The sequence below is a fragment of the Pinus tabuliformis genome, chromosome 3_1 (assembly GCF_031772625.1).
Source record: "Pinus tabuliformis cultivar Carrire ecotype Pingquan chromosome 3_1, CPIR1, whole genome shotgun sequence".
NCBI classification, from domain to species: Eukaryota; Viridiplantae; Streptophyta; class Pinopsida; order Pinales; family Pinaceae; genus Pinus; species Pinus tabuliformis.
This window is the reverse complement of record NC_142301.1, coordinates 556,140,038-556,158,876: the sequence shown is the minus strand read 5'-3', so window position 1 is coordinate 556,158,876 and position 18,839 is coordinate 556,140,038.

The window sequence follows — 18,839 nt, the reverse complement described above, 5'->3', positions numbered from 1 at the left end:
CCTCACCCCTCTGTCAATTGGTAATCTATTGTACCAATTCCCCAAACTTACCATTGGAAAACTTGTTGAAATGTTTCAAACCTTCATCAAGGAGGAAAAGCATATCCCAAGAGATCCCCCTCCCTATGTGGCTACCATATTTTCCCCTTTTGGTTAAGACATTGTAGCAATGATATCTAGAGTTCTAGGCTACACTACCAGTGAGTACATAGATGAAATCATTCTGGCTTTCATGTTCATCTTCAATCCAAGATAGCCCTGTGCCATCATCTATGATTATTCCAAGTTTATAGTAGATAGAATGCATGACCAATTCCTAAGAATGAGTAATAAGCAAGTCTTCAAATACTTCTCTGTCTTATACCATCTTTTCCTATATTTTCAAGCAGACAAGTTTCCATTTACTCTTCAAAAACTTGACACAAAAGTTCAACCTAGGTCAATAATCTTTTGGACTCCATTGATACACAAATATCACTCCCCATACTGATATTTTGATTTCATTGACCTATTTGTCCATCCAGTTGTGACCATGTTGATAGGAAGCCCTCCCCCTAGAATAAGTGTAGACATAAAGAGAATCCTGCAATTATCAAAGTAGTCCAAAGTTGATGATTGGTACTTGTATCAAAACCATACCAAAATCAGGATCTATGGATGCATGCTGCCTCCATACAAGCTCCCCAAATACCTCCCAATGAGTTTATTTGCTTTGGAGTATTACAGGAAAATGATCAATGCTGATGAAATCAATTTTGTTTTTGCCAAGAAGAAGGCCAACTTCAAGATCAAAGACCAATTAGGCCCCTTTATTTGTAACTCAAGGGAAGCAGGCTGAGAAGCTGATATAATATTACAAAACATGAAGTTCCAAAGGAGTTTTGTCTGGAGATATGACCCTTTGGAGTTTATTACTAAGAGAAGACAAAAGGTCAAGCTGGGACCTTTCATCCATCACCCCATTCCTCAAATTGAAGCCTTTGCAAATCAATCAGAATGGGTAGAAGGGACTTTGGTAGATCAGGATAGCACAAAAGTTGACATTGAAAATGCACTTATCAACTTGGAAAAACAACTTGATGAGGCTTCTTTCCTGTAGGTGCCAGGAGGATTGCAGGTACGAGGAGAATCACAGGGGATAGGAGATTCCTAGGTACAAGAAGAATCATAGGTGCAAGAACAATCAGAAGTACCTAAACAATCAGAGATACCAGAACAAACTGATAAACCAGAGGCCACTATGAGTACCCCTCCAGTCCTACAGACTCCTCTAAATGAGGAGAAAAACCTCAAAAGAGACAGGGAAGGGGCCACTACTTCACAAGCCTATGCAGAAACAAGCCAGGCTAAAAGACAAAGAGTGAATCATATCTCTGAACAAGAATATACAGAAGAAACAGTTGAGGTAACTAGCACAAAGAGAGATGGAAGCAGGATGGCCACTCCATCTGGAGGCATCCTAGAACCATCAACTTCACAAACTTAGATGCTAGAAAGACAAAAAAGTGTGGAAGTATCCTCTTTTAGAATGCTAGCAGACAGAAACTAGGATATCAAAGAGAGATACAAAGAAATAAAGGTGAGAAATGAGAGGCTGAAAGCCCAAACTTATGCACAATATTTAAATGTGACTCCCACAAACCAAACAAGGTTCATGTCAGCCTTTGATGTTAAAGAAGGAAAAATGCAAATGCCATTCATCCAACCAACCACTCAGCATCCAGGGACATCTGCAAATTTCAAAACAATAGAATTTGAAGTACTGGAAAGGGATATTCATCCGATTGAGTAGATAGAGCTGCACAAATAGACAGGGGAGTTGATATACTCCACATTGATAGGGAAAGCAATTACAGCCCACCAACTGTAAAACTCTCTGAATAATATATCAGCATAGTTCCAGTTGGAGAAGGCCTCCTCACAGGCCAAGGATACTAGAATCAAGTCCTTAGAGGACTTAGCCATAGAGTTGGGACATGATCCCAAAGATGTAAAGGCCATAGAAAAGCTACTAAATAAGAAGAATGATGATATAGCTACACTAAAGAAGCAACTCAAAATTCCTTAGCTACATCATCCACAAACTATGGAGGTCCTGGAAGCCCAGAAAGAACATGAAGAGCTTATGGACTTAGTCCTAAAGCTAAATGACAAGCTTAAGGAAACAGAAAAAGAATTGGACATTTTGATTCAGTCCAAATAGAGTGACCTGGCAACTACTTCTAGAACTTCCATTCCCATAGTGTCAATAGCAGTTCTTTCAACAATGGCAGAATCATTGGCACCTACAACTCCACCAACCACAACACTGCCAATTACTACTGCATTTACTACAGCAGCAGGAACATAAATAGAGAAGACATTAGAATTAGTAAAAACCGTGGAGGAGATGTCCATCCAGGAAACATAACTCAAGAAGTTAAAAGAAAAAGTTTCAAGTTTAGAAACAGACTGCAAACTTGCCCAAATACAACAAACAGAAGAAACACAAAAGGCTAAAAGGATGGATGATAAAATCAATGTCCTAGAGAAAGACTTAACACTGTAGAAACCACTAGGACATATCAAGGAGATGCTCTGGGCCAATATCATTAACTCTATCAATGATATTTGGCCATCAATACAAGTTATATTTGAGCTGACTGAGTTAGTGAAAATAGCTACTCAAGCTATTGCAAAGCTAAAACAAAAACTAGGAGACAAACCAGAGGATGCAAATAGACTCATCCACTTTTTGAGTAGTAAGAACAGGTATGAGCTCAATAAACTTGATATAGAAGACATAACTGAAGCTATTCTAGAAATCAAAAGGTTCTTTCCAAAAGAAACCTCATGCTTAACCTAGAAGAGAAGTGCCACACTATGCAGGCAACCATTGACAAGTTCATGTCTAAGTTTCAAATTTTGAGGGAAAGAGGCCTTCCCAGTCCTATGGTCATCAACGATAAACTTATGACCTGGCTCAACTATGGTGACAGGTTAAGATTGGTGAAGGAACAAGCAAGCACATCAGCTATAAAATCCTTGCCAACAGGTAAAGTACTGTATGATACATTGGAGAACCTCTTTTTCCTAGAACATGAGGTGAAACATCTGTTTCTTACCAAGCCCAATTTTGCAAAATACATAGAGGCAGATGAAATTTATAGGAGAATGTTAAAAGTAAAATTACCTGAGGCAGAATGGTGGGAGAAAATGACAGATTTACTATAAAAAGTTTTACATCATAAATTTACCACATCAAATCTGAAAGCAGCTAGATCAAACAGGTAAAAGGTAGATCAGTAGGGTCAAAGAGTAACAGAGTCAAAGAGTATCAGTAAAAGATCAAAGGAAAGAAGGTTCCAGTGTAGAAACACCACTATTACCAACCAACCTAAAGGCTCACAGCTCAACAGAAATAGCCAGCAACACCACAATAAAAGGGACAACATGATGCAGTTTTCCATCTGTCTCTATCTTCGTGCTTGAAGATATTTTTTTTTCCTAGATTAAATCTCAGACTGTTATGAGATATTTTGTAACTATTTTTTGTATAAATACTTCACATTTCGAAGTATGTAGTGTGGATTCAAAGACATTGTTATAGACTTTTTCTTTCAACTCAAAATTCTATTGTATCAATGACTGGATTAGCTTGTTGGACCAAGGAATAAAGATCAGATATTTTATAGGATTCCTGTGTGAAGTGAATAACAAATAAGTATCATCTTATGTTTAAATGTTGAGTTTTCTTATGTTTTCCATAAATCTTTGATGTATCTTTCAATTCTAAAAGTTATAAGACTGAATGATAATTCAAAATTTTCTTGAATGCACTCTATTTTGACAATTATACTTTATCAATGTTTTCCTCATATATATAAGTTAAAGAATTCTTCACTGCTCCTTAGTTTAGGTAGCTTCCTGTGATCTATAGCAAAGGATTCTTCATTGCTATTTGTTCACAATCATCCCCTGTTCCTCATTTTGATCCCGGTCTAAGGATTCTTAAGTGCCCTTTTACCCTAGTTAGAACCTCTTCATCCACTTGGCCTAAAAGATTTTCCTTTTGCTTTGCTAACTCGCCCTGTAGACATTCCCTTTAATGATCTGGTCTAGTTCTTCCATCCTTTAGTTGACTCCATAGCCCAATGGCTTGAAGACCCTGCTCTATCCATCTGTTCCTAGAATTCCACCACCCAACCTCAATTTCAAAACCAAAACTTCACATAACTTTAATAGCTAGCCTAAGATCCCATAAAAACAAAGTTAAATCATAAAGAGAGAGCCCTCTCTGAGTGTAGGTTGGCTAGAACCTATACTTAAAAGATTGGTTTGTGGTTACCTCAGATTATGCCTTCTTCTTATAACTTCAAAGGAAATTCTGAGTGATAACATAGTGGTGACCATACTGGGGAATCAAATCCTCAGTCTTAATAAACCTTTAAGAAAAGTTTAAATCTTTATTTCATGCTTCTTGAAGGATTTATTTGAAGTTATTTACAAAATTTCACAAAAAGAAAATAATTAGAAAATCTTGAAAATATGGCTTCAAAGAGAACTCATTACACTAGGGCCAATCCAGATCCAAACCCTGCCCCTGTAGTGGATAATCCTAACCTGATTTCAAGAAGATCCAAAAAACCAGAAAGTTCAGTTAGCCCCACACCTTCAATAAAAGCAGATTCCTGCCCTGATGAGTGGTTGTTTTTAGAAGACCTCCCTTTTGATGTGCCATTTGACCTTTCCCTATTTAGAACTAGGTCTGAAAGTGCACTTGATGACATAGTTCTAGATCCAGAGTTTATTGCAGAACTTGAGATTCAAAAGGCAAACCAGTCAATTGATGAGTATATTCTGAATTCCCCTCAATCATCCCTCACCACTGTTAGGATCCCCGAGCTTTCTGAACCAGTGTCCAATACCCTTAGTTCACCATTATTCCCTTCCACCTCTGAAGTTCATTCCTCACCTCCATTCATACCCTTTCTCCCTCACCAACCTACCATCACTCATCAAACACCTACTACTCCTAGTTCCTCATCTACTACTATATCACCCCCTAGCACCCCAACCCCACTTCTTAGCCCTGCCAAACTTAGAGCCATGGAAAATAGATATGCTCCTTTGGTGTTACCTGCCCCACTTGGTGCCATGCCACAAGATTATCAAAACAAAATTGTCCAGTTTGATGGCATAGGACCTTATACAACACAACATCATGTAAACAAAATGATAGACTACTTTGAATTGCATGAAATTGGTATTGGAGATGTTCAAATGAGACTTTTTTCTTAGACTCTTGCTGGTGATGTTAGGAAATAGTTTAGAGCGTTACCCATTAATAGTATAGATAGTTTAGAAGTATTTTATCAACAATTTTTAAATAGATGGGAGAAGAAAAAGAATCCTTTGCAAATCCTTTCTGAATATGAAAACATCAGAAGAGGACCTAATGAAACAGTACAGGATTATTGCACAAGATTCAACAATATATATAATGCAATACCAGTTAACCTTAGACCCCCACCTGATTTAGCTTTAATAAAATTTCCTGATGGATTTGATATAGATATGGCTTTCCATCTTAGAGAAAGAAACCCACCAACCCTAGAAGACATGCAGAGTGTAGCTGTGAGTGTAGAAGCCAATCTATTAGCAAAGAGAGCTAGGGTTAGAAATGAAAGGAGAGGACCTACCAAAGCTGAAGCCTCACACTCTGGCCTTAAAATAGATGTTCTGACCAAGAGTATGGAGAATATGATGGACAAAATATAAAAAATGGAGAGGAAGTCTCAATGGGACAATCAACAGACACCTCCAGTAAGGAATCTAAACTTTAGAAAAAACCAAAATCAAAACTCTAGAAATAATGGACCTGACCAAAACATTAGGCCTCCCTTTCAAGAGAACTATGATAAAACTTCCCATTCAGATGACCTTGAACAAGACAAAGATTAATCTGATGGGATTAAATGATGAGGATACAGTCTTCTTAGCCCAAGATGAGTAGGAACTGCATATGTTGCAGCAATTGCAGACCCAATCCGGTGAATCATTTGACTATAAACAAGGATACGATTCTGCCATTTTTGAGGTGCACAAACAATACAACTTAAGGAGTAAAAATAACATTGATACTCCTGATCAAACTAAGAAAATTGTACCAAATCAACCTAAGAAAATTAAAGCAGCTCCAATCACTAAAACTCTCCAAATCCTTCCTAATCAACCTTCTAATAATCAACCTTCCACTTCAATCCCATCCCAGGAAATAGTGGAAAAACCTCAGGACCCCATATCAGAAAAACAACATGAAAAGATCCCTCACAAAGAAAAAGAAGATTATCCTACTCAAACTCCTGCTGTGAAAATCCCAAGCCCTCAAACAGAAAAAGCCCCTTTACCTTTCAATTTGGGAGTAGAGGTGGCTAAGTTAAATATTTCAGTGTAATTAACAGAACTTATGAAAAGTGAAACGTATAAGTCTCAGATAAACCAAACTTTGAAAATTTATGAGAATGAAGATTCTGTGAACCTATTTGATGATCAACCTAAACTTATATTTGGTCCTGATGTGAATGGTAAACCAGTAGAAGGAGGTGTACCACCTTTCTATATAAGCCTTAGCATTCATGATAAGATCTTACACAATGCAATGTTAGATTTAGGTGCATCACACAATTTAATGCCCAAATCAGTTATGAAAAAATTGAACTTAGACATTACTAGGCCCTATAAAGATTTGTTTTCATTTGATTCAAGTCAAGTAAATGTTAAGGGATGAATTCCCATAGGGTTTTGGGTTAATACCCTAGCAGATCGGAGGCTGTCTATACAAATAAACACACATTCCATACAGCCACAATACTAATATAAGAAAACTATGTGATAGGGGTCGTACCTAGGGGTCCTTCGTTTGAGAAGATCCACTTAGGGTCCAAACCCTCTTTGAGTCCTTTTTTCTCCTTTGACTTGTAAAACCATCAATTCAAGAAAGTATAGTAGTATTTGGACTAAACATCATCAAGAAATCATCTTCATAATATATTGAAAGGTAGTTAGTTATGCAATTAAACAACCATTCATACATGAATCATAACATAGATATCATAAACATGAAGAAGATCTATATCAAGAACAAGGACAAGTGTTTCTTTTATTATAGAAAAATAAAGTATAGAAAGGAATAATTTCACCTGATTCTCCCTTTCGCAGGCTCGAAGCAGAACCGTCCTCTAGATTCGCCCAATCTCAAGCCTTTAGCAAACTCCTTCCATGACTTACTCCATGATATCTCAAAAGGTGGATAGACATCAACACACAAGGAAACAAGGGTTTCCTATAAATGGGGGAAGTGCAGGAGGCACAAGGATCTTCAGACCTGGTGAGGAAAATTTCAGCATAATAATCTTTCTCTCTCTTCTCTCCTCCTTTAGGCCTTCCCATTGAAGCCTTTTTATACTTCTCCAAAGGTATTTGTTTAGTTGGGATTTCGTTGGGAATAGTTGGACCACGAGCACTAACAGGTAATCAGCGGGTAAAACCTGCGATCTCCGCCCGAAATTAAGGAGTTTTATATTTTTTAAAGTGTTTTAATACATATATGCGGGTTGGGTATACACCTACCCACGTATACATGCATTTAACTCAGGGAAATGTCACGTATAAGGGATAAAACATTGTTTTTTAAATTTTTGGACCAAGTTTGGAAGAATGGGTTGCCCTAGGCCATGAGTGCAGCATCACAAACATCAAGAGTGAGATTTGGAGCTATAACAGATGCCCCCTAATATATGAGGTCAGAAGGGGTACATGATGGCTGAAATGTCTTAAGCAAGCCCATGGAAAGGAAATCTGTCAAAAACTGAGAAGAACGTCACCAGAGTTCAGCCTGCCAAGCCACAAAAGGAGATCAGAAAGAAACACTGTCTGAGGCAGGCATACCCATGCTCAAAGAAAGTGAAGCATGTCCGTATATCAAGTACAAGCGGATCCACTAAGTATAAAAGTATAAAGAACTGGAAAATACATAATGGATCATCTGATCATGATCGAAACAAGTACATGTATGAATATCACATATATGACTGTCAATGATGCTGAAAGATGCAACGAATCACTGATATCAAAGACTGATCCCAAAAAGGTACCAACTGAACATGATGGAGTAAGATGGTACTACACTGCAAAATTAGGTGCCAACATAGAGAATGTCACCATGAATGACTGCAACATATAAAGTGGAGTGGTATCAACTAGCAGCAATAGGAGCAACTGTCAAGTGAACCAATTAATGCTGATGCAACCTGAGGTCTTCACCGACCGCCGTGGTACATTTCTACACCATGGGAATAAATGATCTGAAGTCTACCACGTGAGAAATCATTTGATTACCGGTCATTGATGTATACCATTAACAAACACGAGAATACTCACCAATAATGATAATGATTGTCAAGGTACCCAGTACAATCTAACAAGTGTGAGTAAATGAGCTAGAGTCGAACACCTGTAAGAATCTATCAATCAGGAGACAATGATGGTTTCCCACTGTCGATAGGGAAGGATCTACCACTAATGACTGCAAACCCCAAGGTGCTGCCAAATGGACTCTAGATCTTTGCCCTAGAGCAATGAGTCGTAGTCGATAGGGAAAGATCCACTAGAAGGAAGGCATCAAGGCATCCTTCATCAATCTAGCATGAGTGTAACCGGTAGGCCAATAATGTGGAAGGAATCGGACGAATAAGATGTAGTAACCCGACCAAAACATGTTTCCGGCGTACACAAGATGTGGCTAGTGCATGGCAGAAATCCTCTGAACCAACCAATAATGAAAGCTGACACAGAGGCGAGGTATCCACCAATAGGGTCAAATGGAAACCAAGGTACTGCATGAATCCCAATGTGTGATAATGTAAGCTGATGTCGAACACAAGGGAAACCACTCAGTCAGAGACCCATAATACTGATCGATGCTGAGCACAAGGTGACCTATCAATAATGTAAATAGGGCCAGGGTGTGGCTCTAGGCCTGCCCTCAGAGCAAGATGTCGTCGTCGATAAGGACAAGACCCGCTAGCAAGAAGTCAATGGGGACCTTCTCAAACCGGCACGAGAAAAGGACCAATATAACTGATGTGATGATAGAAAATCCAATGACAACCAGGGATGGCCGACTGAAAAATGAGTCAAGAGACACCGCAGAGAGGCCAACTCAGGCTAACTTCCCTTGAACAAAAGCATGACTCAATGTGAGTATGTGGTAGCATATGATGACTCTATATAAGTTCGTCATGCAGGAGGCATGAACGAACCCTCCATATGATTGGAAGACTTAACCAATTGGGGGAGAACTGACTCACTAACAAGGTTAAGATGTACCTGAGTCAAATTAAATCCCGCCTAAACAGAGGAGACTTTGCATTTGAGTGCTTTGTTCAAGGGCGACACGACTGACTCTAGCTGCCAATAATAAATGGAAATCTTGTCCCGTTCCCGCTCTTTTTGGAGTATATAATTTTTTTGTCTTTTTCTTTAAGCTGGAAAAAGAATAAAAGAAAGCTATAGTACAATGGAAAGAATGAGTGTCAGTGAAACAGATGATCTAGTTCCTGGGATGGGAACATTCCTATGCTCAATGCAGGGAGTCGAAACTGGTCAAAGACACCAAAGGCGTGTTCCCTCCACGGGTCAAAGTGTGCCAAGTTGCAGAAATCAAAGGTATGCAAGTTTTATTTTGCAATCTTCATGGTCAAAATTTGGCTTAAACATGAGCCCAAGTGAAGTCAGGTCAAGGCCAAAAGGTGAAAATGGTCAAAATGCAATGCAACAGTACAACTCAACACAAAGGAGCGTCTAGGGTATAAGGCCAAAATGAAGCAAAGAAGCAAAGAAGAATGAGTCTTCATCGCATAAGTCATGGTGGGACTACAGAGGACTCCCGAGCCTACTCAAATTGGAGCAGCATGGGCAACAAATGTTAGTGAGGTGCTAACTACGATTCCCATGAAAATGATGGCTCTACCATCGTGTCATGATTAAAAAATTGGCAAGTGAAGATGGTTTACTGACCATAACATGATGGGATCAACCCTATGGAAGATGTATCGACAAATGGACGCTAGTATGCATAATGCAGCAGAAAAATGGCTTTCCTAACCTATATTCCAGTGAGAAAACGATACCTGCCATGACAGCTCAGCAGTCATAGAACCATTTCGAAACTGTCGAAAAGGAATCCAAAATGACCTGAAAATCAAACCATTCTCGACATTCCAAGCTCCCAAGTTAAAAGTTACATGAGACCAAACAAAATCAAGTTTTGAAAAAAATTTGAATTTTCAAAGCCTATAAAATATATTTTGGACTCACCATTTTCACCATTTGAGTTTGAGGGAAAAATATTGGAGCAAAAGAAGCAAACTTTCCGTACACTAGATTCAACCGTTCAGATCCTTCGAAAATCACCAGGTAAGCTCTATACTTGACTTGCATTCAATTGTGACTAGTTTTAGAATTTTTAGTTGAAGTTTTACCATTGGATTTTTTTCCAAAATTTCTCTGTGGCATATACGCAGGTTGGTTATATGAAACCCACGTACACGCGGGCTCTACACGCAACTGTGTGTAAAGGGACTTGCGTATGCGCCGCGAACATTTCAAACAAAAAAACTAATGGTTGAAAATCATTTTTTCTTCAGGATGCCAGTCACTTGGTAAGAGAGAGAGCATACCTCAGTGGATGATGAGGTCATGAACGATCAAAATGCTTTGGATGCCTTGTGGGGATGTGGTTTGCTAAAATTCTTCAAATTGCCAAATATGAAAGCAAACACACGGTTGCTTGAGATGCTCCTTCACTATTGGAGTATCGAAGATGATGCATTTATGATTGACCAGATGCCACTCAGGATGGAAGTGGAAGACATATATTTCATCACAGGTCTTTCCTGGAGGGGAGAGATAGTACATTCCAGGGGCAAGACACGAAGAAATCTCTCGATTGAGGATTACATACACATGTACTGCCCGGGTCATCCGGAAAAGGTTGGAAGTCAGATTCCAATCAAACATGTGGCGAGTTTATCGCTGAGGATAATCCTATTCACCATAGCGAGAGTGAACAAATCAGCATCTTTGCACCAGGCATCACAACCAGCCATGACCCTAGCGGTATATTGTCTCACTACCGTATTTGACTGGTGTACTCCTCTTCTGACTAGCTTGAAAAACTAGCTCACTTCCATCAAGAGAGGGCAGACCAAGAACTTTGGATACGAGACCATCTTGTGCTCTTTCTTCTTCGAGAGAGTCCCGACACTTCGTCCTAGAGTGCTAGTTTCAATCAGCACCCCACGAGATCCACGCATGGGCAGGTGGGCTGATCTGATGAAACTCCTAGGAGGTGAGGACGTCCCACGGACTGCATTTGACGATGACTTCTTCTCCTGGTGGGAGGAGCAGATCATTGCCATAGATGACTACCCTTATGCTGGGTTGGATTTCCGAGGAGATCCCGATCTAGCATTACGACCAACCACAACATAGGGAAACATAGGTAAGTGACTTTTGATTTTTTGATTTTTTGTGATTTTTCAAATATAATAATGAATTTTGAAAAATATTTTTGATAGGATTCAAATGATTAATATGATGATCATGTTCCAGATATTGGGCCGGTATGACCAGATGGGTTCCCGCGGCATCGATGGCACGGCCGAGGAGCCGAAGAGGCGGCTGCTGATACAGAATGACTTCTACATATAGTTCAGCGACACTTGGTGAGACTAACTCACCGAATACCGATGGCGGCCGTAGAGGACCTTCCTGAGGATATGCAGCATCATGTGGTTGGCATGCCACGTGACTAGGTTTTCACTTTTAGGCGTGTAGCCAACGCGATAGCTACCTACTTAGCCGCTCATCCTGAGCCAGGGCATTAGATATACCGAACATGATTATGGGCATTTGAGTCCCAATTTTGTATATTATTTTTGGACAGAATTATGTACACTCGAGATGTTTTATGATATATATATATATATATACAGTTCGACTTTTTGATATTTGATTTTATTGTGATGAATGATTGATGTGCCAATCCAATGCTTGATTAGTGATAGAATCAACTAACCAATTATGAAATCTTGTAATGTGAAAGTAATTAATATAAGTAAATGATATTTGCAACAACCTCACCCTTAAATACTGGAAATATAAACATGGATCCCTTACCCGATAAATGTTATTTAATTGTGACACTATCAATTGAGAATCAAGATAAACTACCAACGAGTTGATTTCGTGAGAAATTACCTCAGATAATAAATTAATGATGGCAGTATACTCAGCCATATTGTTTGAAGCAAGACCAATGCATACTCCCCTTGACACCATCAATTGACTAGTTGGATAATAGAGTACCCAAGCTACGGAAGCGAGGTTCCGAGTGTGCTGACTAGCACCATCGGTGAATCCAAGATAGACCATGTCATCCATCAACACTTGCCACAACAGACCAAAAGTGTCGATATCAACAAACTCTCAATGAGATATGTACAAATATACAAAATGTACAAAGAAGCTATTGCCTAGTTACTAAGAAAAATACTTCTTAAGGTAGAGCCCATCAGGGGGTTCCACCCGTTTGCTCCTAGGGATGTTTGTTGGTACAATTATCAAACCAATCAATATACTTCCTTTGGCAAATAACTGTGTTGGAGCCAAAGGTACCGTACAAACATCACTAATCAAACTAGAGGACCTAGATTGGACTTCATGCAAAGGGGAATGAAAACATGACCGACGATGTAAATCTTCCAAAGGTCGATCTATAGTTGTCATTGCTTCCAATATCGCTTCATTAGATGGAAAAAAAAAATCCAAGCAATGCAATGAAGAAGTGGAATCAAGGGTCTGAATGTGAGCCACATTACCATCTATCTCTTTCTCAAAGGAAGGAGTAGAATGGTTGTCTGCAGAGTTGATGATAGACTCACATCTAGGCTCTACTGCAGACATAAGAGATTCTATTTCACCCACCTTTCCGTCATCCAATGTGGTTGCAGATGATGATAAGGGTCCAGGATCCAAAAAATAATGAGCTTGAACAAACTCTTTTCGTAAAGGGTCCCTGGAGGATGAAATTGTATCTATTCTTGCCGTAGGAGGGGGAAGATCAAACATACCCATCAACGAAGAGTACATCCTAACTCCTAGATTCTCAGTAGGTAGACGGGGGTTATCCACTAATGGAATAGTAGAGTCAGAAGTTGCTCAAGGATCAACTGAAGAATAGTCCAATTGATCAACCTTAACGATTTTCCCTTCACGAGGAAATCAAATGACACGAAACAGAGTCAAAACAACGTCGTCCATTGCATATACCCAGTTCCTTCTTAAGCAGAGATTGTAGTCTAGGTTAGCATCAATGAATTCTACTTCGACCTCAACAACCTTCCCTCCAACACATATAGGGAAGGCCGGGATAATCCCGTATGGCTTATGAGAATGACCATCAAATTTTGTCAAGAGGGTAGGTGAAGGAACAACCAACGGTGATCCAATGGCCTTCCAGCATGACATAGACATGACACACGTGGAAGCTCCCTCATCTATAATTGTTCAAAAAATATTAGTTTTTCGGTAGGTAGACTTTATTTGGAAATCCATATGATGAGGAAGTCTCTTTTTGACCTTATTCATATCAAAAGTGAGAGCTAACGAATTGTTTGGATCCACTGCCCCCATTGCCGATAGCAAGGCACTTATTTGAGCAGGACATGACTGGAGAACCTCTAAAGCAGACATAGCACATAGACTCTGAGCTGGATCCTCAACAATAGAGTAATTTTGGGCTGCCCTATGATTAGGGTTGATAGTCGCGTGTTTAGCGGAACCTTTCGGTGTCTGTGGTATAGTCTCAACAGAGGGTCACTCAATATGAAGTGGGTTGGTAGTTTTGGGAACTGATTTATCCTTAGAAGTTCCAGCGTCACCATAATCGCGTGGCTGTGTGGCCACATTAGCATGAGAGCCCATCATGAAAACATTTAATGATTTATCCCCTTCCTGGTTGCCCCTTGCGAAGGTACCAAGATTTGAACTCGCGCCAGCAAGAAGTTGCTGCCCTTGGGGAAAAGGGTGGGTTAACACAGCTTAAGAACTAGAAGCCCCTTACTGCCCTAACAAGCGCTGAGCATCTTGAATCTTTGGGCAGAGATGAGTTAAATGGTCTCCACTGCATAACTTGCATGGAAACTTGACTTTATTTTTTGACTCATTTCCGCCACCCCCAGCATTATTGCCAGATTTATTTTCATCAGCCTTCCCATCCTGACTCTTTTTTCTTACCTCGTCCTTTCTTTTTCCCATTGGAATTTTGATTTCCTTTGGGGTTATCATATTGGACGATATTAATCAAAGAGGTTTGGGAAGATGAAAGGTTAGACGATGTGACTTGGTTGTTAGAAGCAGTTTGCAAAGACAACTGCTACAATTGGTTCAACGAGTTCACCGCACTTGTGTCTACCGATACAACAATACCATCCACATGGGGACTTGGCTTCGACTTGGCTAAATCAACCTTAGACCTAGGAGCATCTGGCAAGATTTTTTGTAGGATCCCAGACTGAGAGTAAATCAATTCCAATTGCTGGGCCCTAAAAATAGCTTGCTCCTCAGAATAGACTTCGGACATGGAGACATCCTTAGAGATTTCAGGTTGTAAAGATTTCAAAAACCATTTGATACGGTACTCCGGAGGGATTTCAGCTTTAACGAGCCTCTTTCTCCATCTCATTCCTGAATATGGTCAGAAATGTGAGTTGCTGTGTCCTGACGAAAAGTGGCCAGAAGTTCAGTTCCGGCATCATAACTAACAGGAAACTGGAAATGATTTAATAAAATAGTAGCTAAGTCAGCGAAAGATGTAAAGGTACCCCCTGGCAACTCTATATACCACTTGGCCGCATTACCAGTCAAGGTGCGTTGAAAAATTCTCAACCTAATTGAATCATCAATAAGGGAGTTAGATGAGCACCACAAATGGAATGTGGTTACATGGTCGCCTGGGTCTTCACCACCCTTCCCTTCGAATTTTGGAATGTCTGAAGGGAGTTTGGTTGGGACCGAAGGCCATGTCGGGTTGTATTTGATTGGATTATTTGTTAATTTCGTGAGGTATGGCAAGTTCAAAGTTGCCAGAAATGGAAGCCTAGGAGGACCTTGGGGATTCCACCCAGACTGGGCAGAGCTCCCAAAGTTCTGAAAAGATTGGCTTGGATTTTGAAAGGCACTAGGCTACCCGAAGTAACCAGCTGAACCAAAGGACGAACCTTGTGATCTAGCAAAAATCGGAGTTTGACCAACTCCGGCTGTAAAACCTCCATAACCGGCGAAGCTTCCTCCTAAAGGATTATAAGGAGTTGATAACCCCTGATATGGATTCCAAGCAGAAGCTAAGGGAGGAATACTTCGAAATGAGCTAACCGTGGAGTACGGCACATTCCCTTGTTGGTCGTAAAATGGATTCCCAGTTCCCATGCTACTAATCACAGGGTTAGTCCAACCTTGGAAAGGATTGTTGCTTTGTCCTGTAGAAGAAAAAGGCATAGATCCTACTGTCGGGTTCGAATGTGGTATATGACCACTTCCAAAATGAAAACCTTGAAATGAAGCTGATCCACCCATCATAGATGTGGCAACATTAAATGGAACTGATGGAATACCCTGTGAATGGGTGCCAAAAGGGAAGAATCCAGTACTAAAAGAATTGGCTTGGGAATTTCCACTCGTAGAAGGAATGGAGATAGACCCAACTAAAGATGTGCTAGTGAAAGACCCAAATAAAGATGCAAAGGGGATGGAAATAGTTCCTCCCCTTTGTACTGATGTTGGAGTCTGCATCGTTGTAGCACTTGTGGTGGAAGCCATGCTTCCAGTAGTAGTCATTGATGGTAAGTGCGTAATATGACCTGGACTTGATGGTCTATGCGTCGGAGATCCAATGTATTGTAATACTTCTGGATGACTAGAAGGTAGGGGAGAATTCGGAGCCGCTAATGACTCTGAAAATTCTTCTACCTCAATGTTATCCTCCGATTGAAAGAGAACTTGAGATAGGACTGGAGTGTTCCTCTCTTGTTCAGCAGAAGTACCAGGCTTATCTTGAACACTAATGTCCCTGGGAGTGTCACATGGAATGAGTCAATCTTGCGAACAAGATAGACCTTCCTAGAATCTAAAGAAGACCTAATGACAAGCAAACCAATCACACACTATCTTTCTCTAAATATTCTTTTATAAACAAAGGCAAACAAGTGTTTTAGGCCTACCTTAGGTCCAACGCAAGTTAGTGGAAGCCTCACTCATTCGATCCAAATGAGCTCCCTTGTCGCGAATATGCAAACACAAACAAGCAAACAAATTAAATAGCACTTGAAAAGCCAATATCATAAAACATATTTAACATGAAAGTCAAGGAATTCATGAAACAAATGACATGAGACAATTTGTTGAGAAAAATGAATCTGATTGTATTAATTTAAATCAAAGAAGAACTTTACAACCTATGCCTTGACGCTGTACAAGCTCCTCCCAGGATCCAGCAAGAAGTCTCCTCTACTTTGACAAGTTTCACTCTCTTCCCAATGAAGCCAAAAAGGTATGTGATCTCTCCTCTCAAGCTCAACTAGGAAGTCTTAATTTCACCAGCATTTACCCTAAAAAATGTTCAGCTTCCAACCTCCCTAGCAACCAGCCCAATGTCTGAATTTATAGTGCAATGGAGGGAAGTTACTAGGTCCTCCTTCAAAGGGATAAAGCCCTCCTTCAAAGGGATAGCTCCTCTCATCAAGGGATTAGCTCCTTCTCTTTTGGGATGCATGAACCACCTAAGAGCGGCCAATCCACGTCAAAATTCCTTCTAGAATCATCTGGAATTAACCCGAAGTGAGTTTTTAGAATAAACTTGCGCCTTTTTGACTTTCACAGGGGTCCGCATCCACACCTTTAGGGACAGAGCGAGCAGGTCCGCAGTTTTTGTAAACAGAAGGTGCGGGACCACAGGTAACAATGAGAAAAAGTGTGGAACCAGAGTTTTATTGATTTTCAATGTCTTTCTCTCATTTCCAAAGCTTGACTTGAAGAGCTGAGGTCTGAGACTTTCTTAGGAGGATAGTACAAGTGATGATAGACCCATACTGACTGCAAATAATCATGGTGACGATATTTTTGTGTAACAGATTGCCCCCTAAAGTGTGAAGTCTGTAGTAGATGAGGATTTCATTTATCATTTAGGAAGAGTGAAGTACTTTATCATTTCGAGGATCATCTTGTGGAGAGCCCAGTTGGAACCTGTAAAAACATTCAATGCAAGATATATATATATATGAGATCATATCATCGCTGAGGTAGGCATTCCCATACTCAGATCAAAACTGACTTAACTGACTTAGAAAACTAACTACTGCTCTGATACAGGAATGATCTTGTAATACATCACAAGTATAGACTCATGTGGACACAGTATGGACGTAGCGATTTGTTTATGAATAGTCCATTATATAATGAATACAAAATTCCTCGCAGCCTGGATTGCGGAAACTAGATCCAGGGTCTTCATTTCTACTTCCCGAAACAGTACGATTCTATCCATGCGAATGAATGTGTTGAAGTCAAACATGGTAGAAACCACTTGATTACCAGTCAATGATGTAAACTGTTAACAAGTGTGAGAGAAACCACCAGTGATGTCAATGGCTCTCAAAGTACCCAGTATAATCCATGAGATGTGAATAAATGTGTTGATGTCAAACATGTCACGAAATCCTTTGATCGAAGGTCAATGATGCAACCTATCGTCAAAGGCGAGAAACCTGCCATTGAGGCATGTAGATCCCAAGGTACTGACGATTTCTAGATCATCTTTCTAGATAATGAGCTGAAGCCGATAGAAAGTGATCCGTCGCAGGCAAGCCCACAACACGAAATCATAGATCAAGTTGAAGGAATTTAGTTGCAAGGACTGACTCAGGGATGGTAAAGATGGATGACATATATTTTGCAAATGAATGGCTTATTGGCAGTGACCTCTTGAACACATAACGACACAACAGATGGCTTGGTGACAATTGACCCAAAGTTAATACCCAAAAACCGGCTGAAGACTTTCAATGTGGTTTGATCAACTATTAGGCAAAGGATTTCCCAACCCAGGTGAATAAAAGCGTTGTGTTCAAGAGTGGTTACAAAGTATGACAAACAGGCTCATTTTTCTCTCTTTTCCCCCACCATTTCTGGCAAGTACCTATTTATTTTTGACAAGCTTGAGGAGAATAACATTTGCTTGATTATAAGCTCATCCTTCGGATGAGTCCAACTTAGTTTAAATTCGAACCCTAAGAAGGAGTGGTTCGTTCCTGTTTGTAATTGAATAGGTCCTTTACTGTGAAATTTTAATGAGTCCAGTATAGGAGAAACTCAGCATTTTTCAATTTTAGAGAGTCTGAAAAAAAACTTAAGAAGACTTCAGGATTGACCTTTTTCGTAAATTTGTGTCTCCCAAGTCCAAAAAAGTATAAAATAATACTTGAGATAACCGCTTGATCTTTACGACCAAGGAGTACTTTTCGTAATTAGTGCCCTTGATCCTGAAAAAGTAAAAAAGCGATCAACGAAACATTGTTTTATAACCAATATCGAATTTGAAATGACAAAAATCTGGCAATCTTTTCACATTTTTACGGTCATAAAAGAGCTGTAACTGGATCGTCTTTTAGTTCTGTTTTAACGAGTTTAAAAGAAAAACTCGGCAGTCTTTTCAAGTTTCAGGAGTCAGAAAAGAGCTTAAA